This window comes from Anomaloglossus baeobatrachus, chromosome 5 (genome assembly GCF_048569485.1).
Source record: "Anomaloglossus baeobatrachus isolate aAnoBae1 chromosome 5, aAnoBae1.hap1, whole genome shotgun sequence".
NCBI lineage: Eukaryota > Metazoa > Chordata > Amphibia > Anura > Aromobatidae > Anomaloglossus > Anomaloglossus baeobatrachus.
This window is the reverse complement of record NC_134357.1, coordinates 465,336,571-465,350,793: the sequence shown is the minus strand read 5'-3', so window position 1 is coordinate 465,350,793 and position 14,223 is coordinate 465,336,571. Positions and strand designations below refer to the sequence as shown.

Here is a 14,223-nt window from a genome sequence, read left to right as displayed (position 1 = left end):
TGCGGGGGGCGGGGCCAGAGCGAGCGTGCATTGCGTGAGGGGGGCGGGGCGTGGCCGAGTTGCCAATGCATGCAGGGTGCCGGGGCGAGAGGCCAATCCGTGTGGGGGCAGAGCCTGGGCGAGCGGCCGGCCAACCCGTGTGCGGGCGGAGCCTGGGCGAGCGGCCAATCCGTGCGGGGGGGCGGGGCCATGGCGAGCCCAGCGGCCAATCAGCTTTGTGTCACTGTAAGGACACAATTTTGGAGCAAGACAGACAGACAGACAGACAGAATAAGGCAATTATATATATAGATAGATATATATATATATATATTCCATGTGTTGGAATTGATTATATATGTATACACACACACTATACCCTTACTGAGAAGATACAAAAGATTGCATCTCCAAATATAACATAACAAGCGTCAACAGGTGCCAGCTGGTATAACTACAACAAACACGAGCAAAAGAATACAGCAGCACTTTGTAAGTGCTAAAATATATGCAAACATAGAATATATGAAATTTAAACTGCATAAATGCTATATGGAATATTGTTTCAGGGCTAGCTGTGAATAATAATAATAATAATATTATAATATATCAATTATTTCAATAATTATTCACTGATATTTACACTGGCTTGCTAGACCAATATGTTAAAGGGAAACTCCTCCACCAACTGCTGAATGAGAATTCCATGTATTATTAATGCCAGTTTTGACTAATACTAACTAATATACAATATCAAATATGCCTAACACTTTCTATTACTTTGCCAAATAAATATATATGTTACTGGTGACTAACTGAGAAAACCATACAATAAAAGAATATTTATTGTACACACCCAAAAAGACTACAGTAATATATTCTACTAAATACCACACAAATAGCACAATACCATAATTGTACAACAATACTAATATGCAATAAAATCCACAATTATCTAATAATATTATCCACCCACGTTACTTAAACACTTACACATACAATAATTACAACCCACCCACTTATCACTTGCTATTCTTACAGAGAATAAGTGATTAATAGCAGTGCAATGGGTTAATACAATATTAGAATGCAGAAGGTTAATACAAGGATACTTAGCACAGTCTTGAATGTGAGACTACAGTCCTGAGCTGCTTGCTGCTTGACACAGGGGACACAAAAAGTGGAGGCTGCTTGAGGGAGCGGAAAGGGATAACAGAAGCAGTTACTGTTCCAGAAGGATAACAGATAACTGAAGCAGTTACTGACCCAGAGCAGGTCTCAGGGGGTTCCTGTGAGGTTGGGGCCTTAACTTCACTTCTCGCTACATGTAGCTAGGCATTTTGGACTGCACTTCTCGTAGATGCCAGACTTCTCAAGGAGAAGCGTATTTCTGAGTTTAAGAAGGACAAGATATTTTGGGATCTAGGGAGATTGGGCTGTGAAATGGGCTTGGGAGACAATCTGTAAATCAGTATCCCATGCCACCTCTAAAAGGGGAAGTCTAAAATACTTCCTTAATTATCATATTTGAACCAAGAGCTTACAATATAACACCTCTACATGACCCTTATGCAGCTAATCCCCTCGATTGGAAGCAGGTAATTAATAACTATCCTCTAATGGGTAGCAGATGCAAGCCCAATCTCAGCTTGAATGCACAAGAATACGGAGAATGACAAATCTACGCCTGGTAGAGATTAGAGCATAAGTGAACAGAAAAGTAGACTCCATTCAAAGACTTTATTCCCTTATAGAAATTCTGAATTGAGGTCTTATGAACTGTGTCAATATAATAGATATAAATGTTATATTTTCAGCATCGTGATCTGGAGGGGAAGTACATATTTATATATTTTTATATAATTGTGCGGTTAGTGCATCAGCCCTAAATTAATGTTGGCTAGATAGAGGATGCTATTCATGTCATGTTTCATCTCTATAGAAATGTAAAACTGTGATAAGAAACATGACTCTGATATCTTCTGAGCTCCAAGAGTGTAACATCTTTTGTATATTTGTATAAATAGTGCCTACTTTTTGTGTTCATTATATAAAATTGAATAGCTTAGTTTCCCTTGCACTGTAATCCGCATCTACGAAGCCATGAGCTATTTGTAATGGCTGTTTAATTGGACTGCATAAGCGATTGGTGGTGGCAGCTAGTGGTTTTATTGGTATTTTGTGGAGTGTGGCAGTGACTATTTTGAGGTATATATATTCCATGTGTTCAAGTCTGTTGCTATCCCCTCACTGTGAACTTCCCATTAATCGGCCTAGTAGTGGAAACAGCCACGGTCTCGTCCATTAATTTTCAGTCAACTGTGTAATTGTCCTGACGATTGGGGACAGCAGAATGCTCTTCAAGATACCTCCAATCTAAAAGCCATGTTAAAGTTAAAATTGAGATTATTAAAGTGCTAAAATTAAACTAAACCATTAAATAAACCCTTTCCAATACAATATGAAAAAAGGTCTGTTTTTTGTCTTGATGATTTTCATCTGTATTGTGTTTAGTACATCCAGTTATAACATCTACAATTAAAAAATAATAATAAAAGGCATGATACATTTTCTGTGGTCTAAGGGGTAACGTCTCTCCTTTGGAGAGTGACATGTCTGACAAAAGCTTCTTATGCAGCCAAATTAGATCTCTTACTTTGCACTAATGAGAGGCAATGATCCGAAACATGTGTCTGCAAATAGAGATTCTGGTTTGGATTTTATCCTAAATCTTGTGGCAAGGCTCGATAAAGGGTCAATATTGACTTGTAGGAATGCTACTTCCAATAGGCGTCACTAGAGTTCAAGTCCTCTTTCTGTGTAATCTTTGCAATTAACCTGCTAAAAATAGATGCTAATGGACGGTGTCTGTATAGTATCCATTTTTTATTTATTTTTTGTACCCATTGAGAATCTCATCCTGAGTTATAATCCCGCCAAGGACAAGATATGCCACGAGTTTGCATGTTCTCCTTATGTTTACGTGGGTTTCCTTTCACAAACATAGATAGGTAATATATTGTGAGTCCCAATTGGAACAGCGATGATAATGTCTGTAAAGTGCTGTTGAATAAAATGGCGCTATAGAAGCAAAGCATACTAAATAACTACAATGATTCAGATGTAGATGTCACCTACTCATAATAATTCCAGTCCTGGGTATAAAGTGATCTCTTTTAACCCAGATATGTGTAATTTAATAAGCTGCTTTCTTTAAAGGATATCTGTCACCAAGTTGTTGCTATATAATATAAAAGCAGCATGATGTAGAAGCAGAGACCCAATCAATATGTCAGTTACTGGGCTGCTAACTGTAGTTTTGATAAAATCAGTGTTTTATCAGCAGATTATAACAAGAAGACTAGTACACATGCAGCAAATTTGTCCTCTATATTCATGAGCTCTTTATAAATCCCACCGCACAACTGATTAGAAGCTTTTTGCCTATGCACAGTGTACATCAGTGGTTGGGGGTGGGGTTATACCTAGCTCAGCATTCAGAGAACTGGTAGATTTGCAGCAAGTAAAACTGTGATTTTATTTTAAATAAACTGCAGCAAGCAGCACAGTGATACATTGTTGGAATCAGGGTCTCTGCCCCTATGTCATGCTGCTCTGAGATGGAGTAGCAAAAACCTGGTTCTTACCCCTCCTACATTTGAGGATAGTTTTTGCTGAATTTGCTATATTTCCTTAGTTGCTTTGTTATAGGATAATCAGCTGCATCTGTTAAGCCCTTATTAGAGAAGGCAAAAATCGTGCGGAAAATCGCAATATCGCTCGAAACAGAGCGATATTCGCAGTGTGTAATAGCTGCTGGTGATCGGAATATCATTTCATTCTCGCGAAACCAGATCTTTCAACTTGCTTGAGCTGCCACCTCGTAATACATGCTTGTGAATGACTAGCGATTTTCCATTGACCGCAACAGCGATCTATTGAATGAATATTCGCTTGTGTAATAATGAGCTTATACGGATGATAACGATGTGATAACGATTCATTCATCCATTGCTATTGTTAAAAAATGTTCCTGTCTCATAGGGAATTTCTAGTCTATGACTGCAATAAGTAGAAATGTCCAGATAGAGGACCACTAGACTGTGACTGAGCCAAGACTTACGAGAGGAGACTCCTAATGATGAAATAAAGAAACAGACCCCTGGGATCCCACCAAGCCAAAGATCCCAGCTCTCAATTATTTACTCCCGACTCACATATGACCTTGCAGCGCGATTGCTCCAACCTGGAAGGACGCAAGCCTGAGAAAACTTAATGTTGATACATGAGGTTAACTGCTTAACTGGTGGTTTGTAAAAGCTTCTTTCTTTAGCAGTTGATGTAATTACAGCATAAGTACTGTATACTGCGACCGGAGAACAAAGGCTGCTAAAGGACTGCAAATAAATACCTTTATCCTCCAACACTTTAGAATAAGGTAATTGAATCACATGACAAAATCTAAACACCTAAATAACCTAAATGCATAACCATGATGATGTCCAATGGTCCTCTCCATTATGCTTACCTTTTATTTATGCTTTTCAGTGATGACTGATTTTTAACTCTGCTTCATTAAGATATGACGTCTGCCTGGAACCACAGTCTCAGGATGGCTGTCATGGACAGACTAGAGGCAAGCTGCCCACTCAGTAGGATCCTGAGGACCCCAAAACCCTTTAACCTCTGTAAAGGGATCTGGAGTTACTACAGGGTCCAGGAGATTGCTACCTATGGAAGGCTGCAATCTAGAAAAGAGTAGTCACCAGGCAGGGTCAAAACCAGGAGGTACAAAAAGGAAAAATCAAATCAAAATCAACAAGCAAGAGAGTAGTCAGGAGATCAGGCTAAGGTCAAACCGGAGATGACAGCAAAGTACATAAAACAGCAGGCAGGAGAGTGATCAGTGAACCGCCAGAGGTCAAAACACAAGAGCAGGGTGTGAACCAGGGCCGCAGAACTAATACTAGAAGACTTTATCTGGCAACGACCAGCAGACTGAAGGAGGAATAAGAAGGGTGTGGTGCCTTCCCATTTGCCCTGGCTGAAAGGTGGTAACTTCAGCTGGAAGGGACACACCGCCACAGTCACCCAGTGGCACTGCAGGTCACAGGCAAACCCAGCTTTGTGAATGGGTGGAGCCTGCACCCACCAGATTCACTGGTACTGACTCCTCCCCTATCACCAGCACTGCCCACGGCGGGAATACGAAGAAGTCTGGTGATCGAAGCAGAAGTCGCAGGAACAGACTCTGGTGGAGATGTAACATAGGGATAACTATTATAAGCAACTCTAGTTTAACAGCATTGTTTGTTGGAGACTAAAGCCCGCTTTACATACTACAATATATCTTACGATGTGTCGGCGGGGTCACGTCGTAAGTGACGCACACCCGGCATCGTAAGGTACATTGTACTGTGTGACAGGTACGTGCGATTGCGATTGAACGTTAAAACGTTCATCGCACGCACGTCGATCATTTCTCATGAATTGAACGTCAGATTGTCCATCATACCTGGGTTAGCACACATCGCAGCGTGTGACACCCCGGGAATGATGAACAGATCTTACCTGCGTCCCACGGCTCCCGGCCGACAATGCGGAAGGAAGGAGGTGGGCGGGATGTTTACGTCCCGCTCATCTCCGCCCCTCCGCTTCTATTGGCCGGCTGCCGCGTGACGTCGATGTGACGCCGAACGTCCCTCCCACTCCAGGAAGTAGACGTTCGCCGCCCACATCGAGGTCGTATGGACGGGTAAGTACGTGTGACGGGGGTTAATCGTTTGTGCGGCACATTCAACAAATTGAATGTGCCGCACATATGATGGGGGCGGTTATGATCGCATACGATATCGTATGCAGAATTATAACATGTAAAGCAGGCTTAAAGTAGTCTGAGATCCACCTCCTGCATCTTCAGGCTGTCGTTTTGTTCTTCATGCCTATTTTATACTGCAGCTCTTCTTTTTCAGATTGGCTTCTATGTTTAAGCACAAGCTTGTTAGGAAGTCCATGCATGAAAAGTTTATTTCCATGACTTCAAGTCATAAACTACAAGCAATTGAAGATATTTGAAATGTGGTAAATAAGTCTATTATAGGGAGAGAGACTGGCTTTTGGAGTGACAGCTACTCAAGTTCAATATTCCTGCCGTCAGTCACCCATATAATTAGATGGCTGTTGGCTGCACGATGTTTTGGCTTATCATTCGGCAGTCAGCAATGTTGGCCATCTCTCCCTCTACCGTGGTCTCTATAAGGAAGCTGTTAACAACTTATTGCCAGGAGAACAAAGTGACTGGCAGTCCAAAATAAAACATGCCCGATTGACATCTTCCCCGACGATCAATGGACTGGCACACCTGTACACTTTAGTGTCAACTAAGCCCATTGAATTCAGTGGATTTGGCTGACATTAGTCCAATGTAAATTTGGGGTCTACTCTTTACTAGGCCGATTTGGGTGACTGTATTGGGAACTGTTGTGGCTGTTGCTCAACTTTGTATAAATTTTGCTCAGCTTTTTTTCATAGTAACAGAAGAGGGTGAATCATTTTCTTTATTTAAAGTGGGGATATGTTTGGCTTTGGGAGAAGTTCTGAACAAGAAAGCTATCTCGGTCAACTCTCTGCTATATGCTACTTGTGATAGATCCTGGTCTTGAGAGTCATTTCCATTCTTGAATCTCAATATTAAATCTGTTTTCCTTTCTTTTGGCAGTAGTAGGGTTAATGTCAGTATTCCTTGCCTGCAAGCAGGGTAATTACCTGCTCAGGTGTTTCCGGTTTCGAACCACTTCCATTCCATTTATATACCCTCTGCTACCAGCAGAGGGTGCCTGTTTTACTCTTTCACATTTGGATGCTGGTTCTGGAGGTGGAAGGAGCTGCTGAAAACCCACTGTTGAACTTGCAGTAGTGGCTGCAGTCTTGGTGCTGAGTGCAACAGTCTGTTATTGTGTTCCCCCTGTCTGTCTTCCTTCACTGGTGTGTTGTTTTAGTGCAACGGAGAGCTCTAGGACTAGTGAGAGGGAAGATAGATACCTCCTCCATTTACCTGCCGCTGTACCCTGCACTCCTAGCCAGTCCCTATACAGGTTCCTCACTTGTCACCAAGCAGGAACTTGACGCCTTGAAAATACCATACAATAGTTCCTGGCTAGGGATTGGACAGGTGAAGGATGCTAGCCTCAGCGCTGCACTGAAACAATACACCAAGGAAGGAAGACAGACGGGGGAACACAACAACAGACTGCTGCAGTCAGCACCAAGACTGCAGAGCAAATTCAAGAGAAGTTTTCAGCAGCTCCTTCCACCTCGAGGGCAAGCATCCAAATGGCAAAGAGATTAACTGGCACCCTCTGCTTGTAGCAGAGGGGATATAAAGGGACTGGCAATGGTCCAAACTGTAAACATCTGAGCTGGTAATTAGCTTGCTTGTGAGGAATACTGGCATTAACCCTACGACTGCCAAAAGAAAGGAAAACACGTTTAATATTGAGAGTCAAGAATGGAAATGTCCCTCAAGTCCAGGATCTGTCAAAGGTCTCATATAGCAGAGAGATGACCGTGAGAAAGGCATGCACCAGAGCATCCCACCAGCTCCACTCTTCAGTACCAGGGTGAGCTCCATTATACTTTATCATAGTGGTTCAGCAAGTATTTATGTTGCATTTTAGATATCTGGCCCCAGTAATGAAGTGTTGAGTGACTTGGAGTTTATTTTTGGAGAATATAAATGCAATTACTCTACATGCAGGCTAAATACAGGAGAACCTAATTTAATTTCAGTTTGAGCTGGGACCTTAACTGAATAAGGACATTGTAACTCAATTGAATACTGATGTTATTATGTGATCAGTCTGGATCCATCTATTCTATAATGTATTGTATGATCAAAATCATCACAAGGGAATGATGGAGACAGCAAGGAATAGAAGACGCCCTAATCATATTAATCTGTCTCTTTATATACACCTTTTAAAGGAAAGTTTCAATATAATTAAAGTAGTATTGAGCACTGCAGGAAACAATAAATTTACTGGACCCATTTAACCCCAACTACAATGATAAGTTGTCGTCAGTATCAATATGACATTTTATCTCATGTTTAGACCATTATAAGATCCCATGGTGGACCTCTCAGGTAGGACGGAGCAGGATTTCTTCTCTCTACTACCACCAGTTAATCCCATATTACATGTTATCAGCACAGGTTGGCATGGGTTAACTGGATATGTAATAATGGAATAAAATCATTGATGTTAACGCCCCTTAATGTTTGTCAGCTGTACCCAAAATTTAGAATTGCTCGCTTTCCAATGTCAGCTTACATTTATGGCCAAAAGTTTTGAGTCTGATACAACTTTTGTTTTTCACAGTTTGCTGCTTCATTGTTTATCTTGGCAATTTGTGTTATCTGTAGATTGTTATGAATAGTGATCAGATAAATTGCAAAATCATTCTTTGCCATGAAAATTAACTTAAACACAAAAAAAAACATTTTCCTAAATTTCAGCCTTGCCACAAAAATGAGCAACTTACATCATTTCAGTGAACTACTCGAAAGCTCAGGACAAAGTTTCAATGTTGACAAAGCGGCTGAAATCACTGTCATGATAATTGAATTATAAGAGTAGACATGTTAGTTTAAACAAGAGCTGGTGCTTAAAATCATTATTTTATTTTAGTAACTAAGATTACATTAAAGGAAATGTGTACTCATTATTGCTTTGTGTCATCGGTGCTTTATAGGTAAGGACATTGCTACTTGCAAGATTGAACTTCAAATAGAGATGTTTAATTACTATGCAGCAGGTTTTAGGGCACCTAAAAAAATCCCTCAAGCACAAAATTTCATAAAGCGGATACAGATACATAATTGTTTTAATACCAGTGCAGAGCTTGCTCAGGAATGGCAGCAGTGCAGCTGCACACACATTAAGGCAAAGACTTTTAGACCTGACCAGGTGTCAAGAAGGACAGCAAGGAATTTACATTTAGAACAGGCTGACATTCTGCAGTAAGTACAGGGATTGGACTTCAGAGGACTTAAAGGGTATTCCCATCTCCAAGATCCTACCCATAATATGTAGTATGTGTAATAATAATAATAATAATAATAATAATATTAGCAAATACCTCCAATTGGAAATGTAGTATAGTTCTGATTTATTAGGTTGTTACCTCATGTTCAGGGAGTTGCAGGACCTTAGGTATCCATAGTTATGACCACACATATAGTCACAGTCAGTTAGTTGCTAGTGGTCATATTATTATTATTATTATTATTATTGTTATTACACCCACTGGATATTTGAATAGGAACTTGGAGATTAGAATACCATTTTAAGCAAAGTTATTTTTTCTGATGACGCCCCCTTAAACTGCTTGGGACATTTAGAAGAATGATTGTCTGGAGAAGAAAAGGTGAGCACTACCATGAGTACTGTAACAACAGTAAAGCCTCCTGAGACCATTCATGTGTGGATGCTTCTCATCCATGGAGAGGACGCATTCACAATTTTGTCTAAGAACATGACCATGAATAAAGAACGAAATCTAAAGATTCTCCAAAAGCAACTTCTTCCAACCATCAAGGAGCAATTTGTTGATGAACAATGCTTTTTTTCCAGCATGATGAAGACCATGTCACAATTATAATGTGGTTAATTAAAGCTCCACTCCAGGTTTTTTTTTATTGCACCACTGGAGTGGTACTTTAAATCCAAGTCCCTGCCCCTGTATTATACTCACCTCCTGGAGGCTTCTATTGCTGCTGCTTTGATCGATCTCGGTGCTATGTGACCTGCCAGAGTTTTCCGGTGTTTCATGGTTGATTGCTCTCAATGAGAGAAACAAAATTATAATCTTGTAGGTCTGATACATTTTAATAGCTAACTAAAATAAAATAAATGATGCTACAAAGCAAGCTTTCGACACTTCTCAGGTGCCTTCATCAGGCATGCTTCATGGAGCATGCCAGAGGTCACAACTCAATGCAGCCTTGTTCTGGCTTTCATAGAGATTTACTGAGCGCTTGTGTGTAATTTCTGACTTCCAGCCAGTCAGACGTTACTATCACAAGATGGTGCCACAGGATCTGAGCGGTGACGGTAAAAGGTGAAGACGCTGAAAGTTGAGTATGGGGCAGCGGGTTTATGGGGCAGGGAGCTATTAAAGCACCACTCCAGCGCTGAAGAAATCCTCTTCTGGACTGGTCTTAAAGTGAACAAAACATTGACATTTTGGGTCTATTGTGAGGAAACTTCCCAGACCTCAATCCCATCGTGGTCAATCCTACAAATGTTGGTGGAAAACCAAAAACACAGAAATTGTGATAAACTATGAGCACTGATTAGACAAGAATGAGTCATCAGTCAAGATTAGGGCAAGAAGCGGATATCCAGCTTTCAGGGAAAAGGGCGGAAGTCTTGAAAAAAAAAGGGACAGCAGTGTAAATATTGAGTCTTTACAAAAATTTGATGCATTTGTCAATACAAGTATAAAAACTTATGAAATACCAATAATTGAACTTTTGTAGTTTAGTAAACATAGAAACATCTGACTAAAAGATCTATGAACACAAACGGAAAACTGTCTGAAAACCAAAATTTGTGTCAGTCTTAAAGCTTTTGTCCACGACTGTAGAGGAAGCAAATAGGATTGTCACAGCAATCTGAAACAGTGTTGGACACTTGTCCTCTCATATATTGTACAACCACATATACCCCTTAAACACAGTTGAACCATACACCTCCATCATAGTTGATGGAACAGCCCCGCTAACTCTGGGACACTTGGAGATGGTATAGTATTGTTCCATTAGCATACAGTAGATTGGTCTCCCTTAGGCACACCATTAGGTACTATATAAAATATTGATAAGGTATAACTTGATGCCTATATACCATGGGTCCAGAACCTTATATCATAGTTCTTATATAAAGGTCTAGTGTAGAGTGGAACATCTGTGCTACTGAAATAAAGTGCTGGTGTTTTCTTATGTAGCACTAGAGACACTTTTGCCAGGAGTAGGGCTAGGCTTAGTCCCATTGAGCTGACGCCAACTTCTGTTGAGTAATATGTGGTGGTGCCATTAAAATGATTTTAGCCCTGACAATGCGATGAATGATGTGTACAAACTGTTTGCTTTATGCTCAGTCAGCCTGACAGTATAATTTCTGCTGTACAGGGCTGTGAAAAATAACTTGTCAAAAGAACAAAATATTGATCACTAAACAAAGGGGCAAATAATAATTAATACACTAAGCATTGCATAAATAATAATCATTATTCTTTATCTCAACAGCCATCTCATATAACAAATGATATTTAATATTTGCAAAGCAATATTTTGAATAATTCACATCATATCTTACATTCCTGGAAGTTGAGTATGTCACTGTGACTTAGTTTTCACCTATCTCACCTCTATTGAGATCATTCATGCCAAAAGAAAAAGCCAGCAGACTCACAGATGGATAAGTATCTATATTTGTCTATAAGTGTCTATATTTCTCAGCATTGAGGATACCTAAAAAAATGGACAACATTAAGGACAGTAGATGGAGTGATCAACCAAAGAAACTAAAGGGTGCTTTACACGAGACGATCTATCGTGCGATACATCGTCAGGGTCAAGTTTTTTGCGACGCACATCCGGCGTCGCTTCCGACGTCGGCCTGTTTGACACCTCCTAGCGACGCAGTATCACTCACAAATCATGAGTCGTGTACTCGTCGCTAGGTTTCATAAAATCGTTTATGAAACATGGCGCCGGGTGTTCATCGTTCCCGTGGCAGCACACGTCGCTCTGTGTGACACCACGGGAACGATGAACATCGGTTACCTGCGTCCCGTGGCTCCCGCCGGCTATGTGGAAGGGAGGAGGTGGGCGGGATGTTTACATCCCGCTCATCTCCGCCCCTCCGCTTCTATTGGGTGGCCGCCGCATGACGTCGCTGTGACGCCGAACATCCCTCCCACGTCAGGAAGTGGATGTTCCCCGCCCTCAGCGACGTCACCTGGGAGGTAAGTGCGTGTGACGGGGGTTAACGAGTTTGTGCGCCACGGGCAATCAATTGCCTGTGACGCACAAACGACGGGGGCGGGTATGATCGATCGTGAAATCGCATGATCGGTCGTGACGTGTAAAGCAGGCTTTAGTGTAGCAGATGAAGGACAAAAAACTGCCCTTTTAAATCAGATGTCCAGCAGTGCCATCAACTCAGAACTGGCAGCAACCAGAGAGACTCAGCTACATCCATTTCCATCTTCTGTCCAGAGGTTTTCTTCATGGAAGAATTGCAGACAAAAAGCCATATATTGCTACATGGAAACAAGGACAAGTGGCTCAGCTATGCATGAACACATAGGTGCTGGGTTGCATAAAAATGATAGTAGGTTCTCTGGACTGATGAATAAAAAAATGTGAAATATTTGGCTGTAACAAAAAGCAGTTTGTTCTTGAAAGGTCTAGAGAGCAGGAGAGCAATACAATCAGTATCTGAAAGCAACAGTAAAGCATGGAGGAGGCTCCTTGCAAGTTTAGGGTTGCGTTTCAGTAAATGGATTTGGAAATTTGGTCAGTATTATGTCCTCAGTGCTGAGAAATACAGAAAGCTACTTTTCCACCATGTATGATGTAATCCCATCAAGGAGGTATCTGATATTCTCCAAATTTTTTTGAGTAAATGAGGTTTTATTTGAGTTTTTTTCAAAAGTTCAAATAAACATTCGAATACACTTACAAAGATATGAACACATCCAATACAGGGTATTTGGGATCTCAACAAGTCTTTTCATCCTCTACTTTCCATCCTGAGTTAGGAGGTTCCAAGTTCAATTACTACTTTGCACCTGAGGTACAGGTGTTATATTCCCTTTTTTCAGGCATTCAAATCTTGTCCTTGGGAAGTTTTAAAAAGCATGACATTTTTACCTGACAGTACAGTGACAAATAAATACATAAAATATTTATACAAATAAATTGTAGATGATCGCAGCGTATACCATTAGTATAAAAACAAAGAAAAAAAAAACCAAAACCTCAAAAAGGATTAAATGAAAGAATTAATTGATCTGCATACTGTGCATGATATATAAAATTTTAGGTGAGTTCAAACATATATGATGCATATCTATTGTATGGATTTTACTTGTTATGTAAAAGAATATTAACCCCTTAATGACCGTGGGCAATAAAGTTATGTCCTAGCGGTCACAGTGTTAATCCGCGCATGATAGCTGATTTATACAGCTGACATGTGTGCCTACCAGGTACGAGCAGATCCGCGATCTGCCCGTACCTGTTAACCCCTTAAATGCCGCTGTGAAACTGTCACAACGGCATTTTAATAGCATTTGCGGTGTTCGTTTACTCACCGCCCGACACCGGAAGTCTCGTGACATGATCACGTGGATCTGATGGTTGTCATGGTAGCACAGGGTCATGTGATGACTCCTGTGGCTCACATGACTCACTTCCTGTCTCACACGGCTGAGAACAGTGTAAGAAAGAAGATGAGCATATCTGTTGTTCACAGCTGTGTAGCTGTGATCAGAAGATATGGAAGAGCGATCAGACTGCTCTTAGTCCTAGGGGGACTAGTAAAATGAAAAAGAAAAGTTTTGAAAAATTCTAAAAAAATAAAAAAACAAAAGTTCAAATCACCCCACTTACGCCCCATTGAAAATTAAAGGGTTAAGAAATAAAAAAATACACACATTTGGTATTGCTGTGTTCAGAAAAATCAACTAATCTGATCGGTAAACGGCATAGCCGCAAAAATTGCAAAAATTTTTGGTTGCCATAAATTTTGCGCAAAATGTAATAACTGGCGAACAAAACGTAGCATCTGTGCAAAAATGGTACAGTTAAAAACGTCAACTTAAGATGCAAAAAATAAGCCATCACTGAGCCGTAGATCCCGAAAAATTACAGCGCTACGGTTCACGGAAAATGCCACAAAACGTGCACCACTTTTTTTGGACAAACTTCTGATTTTTTTTTTTACCTCTTAGATAAAAATAAAACTATTCATGTTTGGTGTCTACGATCGTGCACCGACCTGAGGCATCACACCTGTACATCACTTTTTCTGTATAATAAACACAGTGAATAAAATATCTCAAAAACAATTGTGCAATCACACTTTTTTTGCTATTTTTCTGCATTTGGATTTTTTTTGCCTTTTTCCAGTACATTATATGATAAAACTCATGATTTAATTTAAAAGTACAACT

General features: G+C 40.5%; 1 long non-coding RNA gene across 3 annotated transcripts in view; it reads left to right on the top strand.

Moving 5' to 3' along the window:
- Positions 1-14,223, top strand: part of LOC142311832 (uncharacterized) — a 463,490-nt gene that overhangs the window by 191,276 nt on the left and 257,991 nt on the right. The window lies entirely within an intron of this gene.